This window comes from Rhinolophus sinicus, chromosome 1 (genome assembly GCF_057876585.1).
Source record: "Rhinolophus sinicus isolate RSI-liver-muscle chromosome 1, RSI-T2T, whole genome shotgun sequence".
In the NCBI taxonomy this organism is placed as follows: domain Eukaryota; kingdom Metazoa; phylum Chordata; class Mammalia; order Chiroptera; family Rhinolophidae; genus Rhinolophus; species Rhinolophus sinicus.
The window spans coordinates 130,873,525-130,881,251 of NC_142501.1; the positions used below are offsets into that span (position 1 = coordinate 130,873,525).

Sequence of the window (7,727 nt, forward strand, 5' to 3'; positions counted from 1 at the left end):
ACAAAAGGCTGGTCTCCTAAGATTTGGTTAGCTTGATTATTTACATAGGTGTAGCAAGATAATTATTAACCATCAGACCAATTTGAGTTTGCTCTGCAAACTTAGAGCCATATAATGTCGAGCAACTACCAGGCACAAGATGCTGGGTTTACCGGATTTCACCTGCAGTGCCTATTTAGACGTGACAAATAAGAATCATTCTCAAATATAACACTCCAGGTAGGTCTTGATTGCACAGTTAATTTTCCCATTATTTTCAGGTAAAAATAAGGACAAATTATTATTAAACTAGTACAATTCCTATATTGTTATAAAAAGTAAGGAGATTCAATAAAAAGTATTTGTTTTCTGAATTCTGAAGGGTGTGAGAATCAAATACCATTAGAAGTGTACAAAAGTTTCAAAATTTTCAAACTAAAAATGCATTAAAGTTTCAGTTTGCAAAAGCATAGGCTACTAAATTGAGAAGTAGCTATAGTTCTAAAAGACAGAGAAAGGACTTCCTCCTATTTCCGTGAAAACTAGAAAATAATACCAACAATATCCCAAACAAAATAATAGCACAGTGAAATTTCCCTCAGGTCAGTCCTATTGGAATTGATTTTTGTGTGGCTGGATCTGGGGTCCGTAGTCTGCTTTCATGACATATGTCTGCATCTGGACTGAAGAGTCCTGGAAATCCCCACTCAGTTCACTGAAATAATCTGAATGTTATCTAAGCAACATCAGCTCAAAAGGCTGTAAGGGGAGTCTACTCTGAAGTATCAATAATTTAAAGTACCTGTTACAGTCCTTTCCCTAGGGCTTTGCAACTGTTCTTTGATGAAGAACACATTCTAGCTTATAGCAGCAGAATCCTCAGACAAGCATCTGAGGGAAGCAGACACCCAGGTGATCACGAGACTGAATAGTTGTGGTTAATATATTACAATAATATCAGAATGGAGAAAAGTAAAGTTCTCTACTGGGGTCAGTATCTAACTATTTTATCAGGGTTTAATCAATGTTTCCCCTGCAAGTAAGAATATATTAGTGACAGTGAGAGGATTTATAAATCTCCATAGACCTTCCCATAAAACATACACATTTTGGAATACTGATATTAATAACATTTTACTGATATCAATGTAATTTAGGTAAGGCTGGGCATCTCTTCTGATTTGACAATTTTTTCCATGCAGTTCTTACAACACTGTTGAGCTAATAAAGAAATATAGAGCAAACCCATTTATTTCCAGTATCTCTTCTTTTATAAGATGGAAAGAATACATCTTTGAAATTTCCAAGGGCCCTCTGGGAAATTTCAAAAATAGTTTGTGTAAAAGACAGCCCTTTTTGTAACAACAAAAAAAAAGAAGAAGAAAATAAAAATAAAAAAGAAATCAAAAGACTAATCAGAGGATATTTGGATACTTCATTAAGATAGGATCATAAGGAGCCTGGGAATCAATACCTCATTACTTAATTAGCCAATGTGAAAATATTTAAAAATAAACATAGAAGAAAGCAGCAGGATTGTAAGGAACCTTAGCTCTTTCACAACTGAAGAACACTGTGTGTTTAGCTTTGAATGATCAAAGACATTATTCTGGTAAGCTGTGGAATCTCTGCTATCTGGGCAGATCACTCAGAAGGTAAAGGATAACCTTTTGTCACTGCTTGGTAAAAGCTCTAGGACCAACCTATCATGTAACAGAGAGAACGCCAAGTTCTAGTTTTGTATTAACATAGTAGGTAGAAGTAAGTGTGTTATGATGCTTCCCCCTTATAAACAATTACTTGGTGAATAAGCCCATCCAAAGTTTGTCAAAATTTAACATATATCTTGGTTTCTTTTCAGACTCAGTTAGAATAAACTAAGGCGAATAAAATCTGCTTCTCTCACACCGTCAAATTTTATCTTTCATTATACTCTTGCATATTCTAAAACAAACTTGTTTTATTTTAGAACAAAATTACTCTTTTTCCTTGAAAACAAAAAGTTATCCCATTACTTTGCATGCACAGTTTTAATTTTGTCACTATTGCTTAATATGCATATTAATCATGCATGATTAATCATGCATATTAATTATAACTCTTAACCAAAGTGATTTAAGTTTCAAGTAGAAAACCGGGAGACAGATCATTGAGAACTGTTTGTTACATATAAGCATTTCAGCAGACTGGCAAAGCTCATGCATATATATATATACCACAATTTTGTACAGACACACACACACACACACACACACACACACACACCCCTTCTTTTCCCACCTCCTTAAAGTGGCAAAATGAACACATTCCTTAACATGACCCAAAGGTATAACCAATCACTCACTGTGTATTTGAAAAACAACAACCCAAAAGTAAAAACCAAAAACTTAAGATTATACTCAGTAATCAATGTTCAGTATTCAGTCACACTTAGAAATTATTCAGGTATCAAAAGATCATTCATTCATTAAATTGATTTACTATTAATCCAAATTTTTAAGTTATCTAAGGATCTTGGAAATTATTTTTAAGCTGGCATACTATAAAATGTAGTTATTGTTATAAAAATTTAGTTGAAATGATTCAATTTAGTTGAACACAAATATATATTTTAATAATCTTATACATTATATAGGAGTAATGTTAGCTTATTTGATAAATAACCTGTCATGTAGGGTGTCATGTGGGGTCTCTGGTCCGGCTCCCCACATAAGAACGCAGGACATGGTGAGGTCAAAAAGGAACACCCACGGAGCCATAGGTAGGGGAGTCATACCATTATAGTTCTGCTTGTGGCTGGGTTGGAGACACAGGAAGCAGGAGCCACATGATCCACAACCTGCCATCCGCTTTTCTGCCAACCAACCAACCCCACTTGCTAGCTGCAATCTGCAATGCTAACTGCAATCCGCTCTTGCTAGCTCAGCCACCATCTTCTTGCTAGCCCCCGTTTGCTGCTAGCGTAGCCACGGCAGTTATATTAGTGGCCAATGGCTCACTGGTTACAACTGATGGCCAACTAGCCACAGCTGATGGCCATCCAATCACAGTTAATGGCCATCTATTACCCGAGTGAGCACCTTTCCACATGAGGGTGAGAGCCTGGAAACTGCACTCCTGGCTCTGTCCCCACGTAACCAATATTAAGAAAGTTATGAAGTTCAAATTAACTAATCTCTTTACGAAAAAAAATAAATCTTATGGAAAAGTAAACTGTATGTTTATATTTACTTAGCACTAATAAATCAGAGAAAAAACATAAAACTATTTTTTTTCTTAAACCAAAATTGTCAAATCAGTCTGATTTGTCCAATGATTTACCTTAGTTATATAAACTTGGATTTTTATGATTCTGAGCCAGCAATTTCTATAAAAATGATTTCCCCCCTAAAAATTTAGCACATTTAAAATATTAAAGGTACAATTCGTTTATTTTCTGTAAATTTTGTGAATATTTGATTTGTTTAGGCACCTATGTATTTATCTCTGTAAAAACTCAGTACAGAGCTCCTTTAACATAAGAGAAGTAATTATTCACAACCTCTGAATATAGGGAAATATTTCACACTTGCACAATTAGAGGTAAAGGCTATTCTAAATTATAGACATAAACACAAAGAAAGCTTATAGCTTCGGTTGTATGACTTCAGCCATGAATCAAATGTAAAGACAGAAATACAAAAGCTCACCTGTCCTAATCTCAAAGAGTTCCTTCACAGTGGGCGTCAAATATTGGGTTGATTGAACTGAGCTCACAAAGACACAAACAAAAAGATAGACAAAACAGATGCTCTGTCCTCTGTCATCCGATAGCGAATAAGTCTCTGTCATCCATCCAACAGAGATCCCCAATTTCCAGACCCCATCAGCACATTTTCCAGCCATTGCTGCCATTAGTGGAGAATAACTGACTGGCCTTGCAAGGCAGTTTAATTGCTTGTTAGGTAAGTCCACTTGGACATCTCAACAGAATGACCTCTGAAAGGGCTAAAGTAAGTTTTCAGAAAAGTAAAATCTTGACTCTCTCTCTCAAACATAAGTTCATGCCAAAAATATTATTAAACCCATTAGCTGGTGAGATGGGTTTAATAAGATGTTAAAATTGGCTCAAGGAGCATTTGAGGAGCTGAGATTTATAAGCAGCTTAGTATCTCGCAGGGCCATCAACTATAACCTTTGGCATTCTCTTTTCTGCTGGACAGAAGTCATACGCATCTGTACCAGACAAAAATGCCACAAGTTAATCCGCCCCTATGGAGCTGTAAAATAGTGCAGTCAATACAGAATCAATCAAAGGTGCAAGCCCAGAGCTGCTTTGAAAGAACACTTACAAATCTTTGCCTATTTCTATGTTTCCATGTTTTGTCTATCACGTTTTTCCTTGTGGTAAGACTAGGGTGACAAAAACAAGAAGTTCTCATTTATCATTTATGGTAATAGTACCTTCAGTTATTTAAAATACTTTCCCTTTCATTGTTATTGAAGCTGAGTACTTTTGTAGATTTTGTTTTTTGTTTCTCCCCCATGTAAACTCTTAATTCATCTACTTTAAAATCACCCCTAGAATGAAATCTGGGCTTTTTTTTTTTAAATTATAAAAATGAATGTCTAATTCAACATTGCAATAAGAATTGAATAATATTAAAAATAAATATTAGTGGCTTAAAAATGTGTACTAATCCTTAGTTTCTTTTGGAGAAGATTATTTTTATTGCTAGTTCTGTACAGGAAAAGTATGCTAGGGAAATATATTTACAAGACAGAAATTCACTCTGAATACAAGTCTAAACTGCTTAAAAGGGAGTAAAGATTTTAAAGACCCAAATCAGGAATACTCAATATTAGTGATATCTCATATGAATCCTAAAAGTATGACCTAATAAGCATTACATGCTTTTTAGAAAGACGTTGATTTTTACAAATTAACAACTCACCATTTTCTAGAGACTGGCATCCCAGATCATCATGACTATTACACGAGCACCTGGCTGCAGTACATCTGCTATTACCTTCTTTGTTCTTCTAGATCCTTTTTGGCTTCCATCTGGGCAACTCCAAAGGCACGTGAGGAAAACAGATGCAGAGCTGAATGCCCATTTCTCCTGCAGTCCCTCTCAGCATAGCAAGTAGGCAAATAATCAATAAGAAAAAGGTATGTAATTCATACCTTACAGTCCTCACAAGGCTTCACTCAATTTGAAAAATTACCAGTTCTATCAAATATGCCAATACTCCAATAAGGTATGTATGAGACAGAACCTTTATTTTTCCATTAGTATGTGCCAAAGCTACCGATGTCGAACCAATCCTGTGGCTGACAAATTTGGAAATGTGAATAAAGGCAGCTCATGAATAAGTCAACTTCCTCCTGGCTAACTTCCAGGTGTTTTGTGGACACTGTTCCACAAAGCTTTTGCATCCTCTGCATGTATGGTACAAGGTATGTCCAGACACTGAGGGGTACAGACCAAAGAATTTCAGTAGCAGTGCATTGATTGCTAAAAGACTGAACTAACAGTCAAAAGTTTTCTGAAACCAGGTTCCAATTGTGGCTGTCTTAGTCTCTGCTCCATTTGCAAGGAATAAGGGTAGACAGGTGAAATCTTGTGAAACAGTCTCCAGAAGACTGTCTCCAAATATACAGCAGAACCAACCAGTCCACGACACTTTACTTTCTCTGTTCTCAGATGGCGTTGAGATTTTGACAGTATTTGGACAAGAAAAGCGTCATGATTTCTTTGTTTCTTTCATTCCTAGGAGAGTAAATTACTTTGATACTGAAGTCTTCTCCCACTTTCACAGCAAGTCATTTTTACTTTTCAGCAGCAATAAGTGCACTCAAAAGTTTAGAATACTCTTTGAGATTAGTATAGGAAAATTTATACAGGGGAGTTAAACTATATAAAGTCCATTGCTTATGCGGAAGGAATGCAACCTTTTGAGAAGCAACATCTTCCTGCAACTGTGTGAACACTGGGGAATTTTCCTTCCAGGTGGAATCAGGACAAATGAAGGCCCGCTTCCTGACTGATTGTAATTGTTTCTACAGAGGGGGGGCACCTATAGTCTTTAAGGCTTGAGGATGCACTTTGTCTGGGAGTCGATTCTGATGCATCCTAAAAATCTATGGTCAATAAAATCCTGTGATGACGCTGTCACCCATTCCGACTTCAGAAATCATTCTGCAAGTCTGGATCCAAAACTACGTCGAGAAATAAAAAACCTGCCTCAATGGCAGCTAAGAGAGGGACCGGAGGCACCCCTGGCTCTCCCAAATTCCCTCGTGCTCCACAACAAGCAGGTTCACGAAGGACACAAACATGCCCAGTAGAGACCTCGGCTCCCTCAACGCTAGGCGAAGGCCTGCGCCCTGGGAGGGGCATTTCCGCTGACTCAGCCGCTCAGCTCTGCGACTCTGGCTCCTGCGAGTCGGCTACTCCTCGAGCAAGGGACAGGCAGGGGACCGTGTGTCCCAACTGCCCTCTCCACCTGAGCCCTACACGTGCCAAGCCAGCTGCAAAATCCCGCCGTCGCGAAGCGGCGATTTATCCCTCCGCCGCCACAATATAAAATCATTTCCAACTCGCTTTGTGGGCCGACGCAGGAAGCCTCCCTGGCGCCGACTCCAAGTCAGTGAAGCAACTAAGGTCGCCATGTTAACTGAGGGCACGGTCAAGCGACCTAACAATTACCGCCCATTTCCCAAGCGCGCGGCCGTTGCACCACAGCTCTTTTCTACTGTCACGAAGCTTTCCTTCCAATTTCCGCCCGTAGTAAGCATGGCGGCGGCGCCTCGGCTCTGATTGGCTTAATGCCTTCACCGTAATCTTGGGCGCTCCCTGGCACAGGAGCCCTTGGCTTTTTATTGCCCCGGCGAGCGGCAGGTGGTTTCGGGCCGTCAGGACTGGAGATCCCAGGTTGGCCGCCAGGTCTGGGAGATTTGAAACGCGAGGCTGAGTTCCTCCCTGTTTTCCGCTTCTGCGGGTGGGAACCTTCGGGGAAGCGTGGAAGGAAGGGAAGGGCGTGCGTTTGATGACCTGCCCCTACTGTATCTCAGGGCATTTAATAAATGCTTTTGGTTCTGTTATTTGTATGTTCTTAACAGACAGCTTTTGTCACTTGTATTCTCATCTGGACTGTTATTTTTCTTGTGACGTATGCAAGATGTGTCCCATTATGCAATTATAAATTTTTAAAATATCCAAACATCTTAGGACAGATAATATCTTTCACGTCTTCATAAGTTTCTTTCTCTTTCCCAGTTGGATGAGCTAGTGCTTTATAAATTTTATATGGATGCTGTAATGTTTTAACCCACTTGTAATAGTTTGCTGTTTGGGGACTCAAACAGTTTTGTCTGCTGCCCAGCTGTAGACTTGTTTCAACAGCATTAATTAAACAGTTTCCTTACTAGTCCTGCTTTATAATTCATTATGTTCATGTAATTGTGAAGTTAATTTATGGAGTCTTGTGTAGTTTTTAATCATGAATTTAAAATAATTTTCTCTTTGTAGTACTCATTTTAATTAAAATTACCAGAATATTTTTTAGAACTTTATAAATTTGTGATGAGGATTATCCAGAAAAATATCTCTATGTGTTTTAATGATGATATACTCAAATAGTCTCCACTTTGATTTTGCAATTTTCATTGATTAGCTCTCTTGCTTCCTAAGCTAAATTAATGCCCAAGTGTTTTGAGTCTTGTTTTAGCGGTGGTGGGGTCATCATTGTAAATGAAATCTTAC

At 38.2% G+C, this 7,727-nt stretch overlaps 1 pseudogene across 1 annotated transcript in view; it reads right to left on the reverse strand.

Moving 5' to 3' along the window:
* Positions 1–6,142, reverse strand: part of LOC109447295 (centromere protein L pseudogene) — a 50,587-nt pseudogene extending 44,445 nt beyond the window's left edge. Inside the window, exons 1-2 of the transcript XR_016019684.1 lie at positions 6,139–6,142; positions 4,914–6,085 (exon numbers count right to left, since the gene is read on the reverse strand). The product of XR_016019684.1 is annotated as a centromere protein L pseudogene (transcript). The remainder of the gene's footprint in view (positions 1–4,913; positions 6,086–6,138) is intronic.
* Between the last annotated feature and the right edge of the window lie 1,585 nt (positions 6,143–7,727).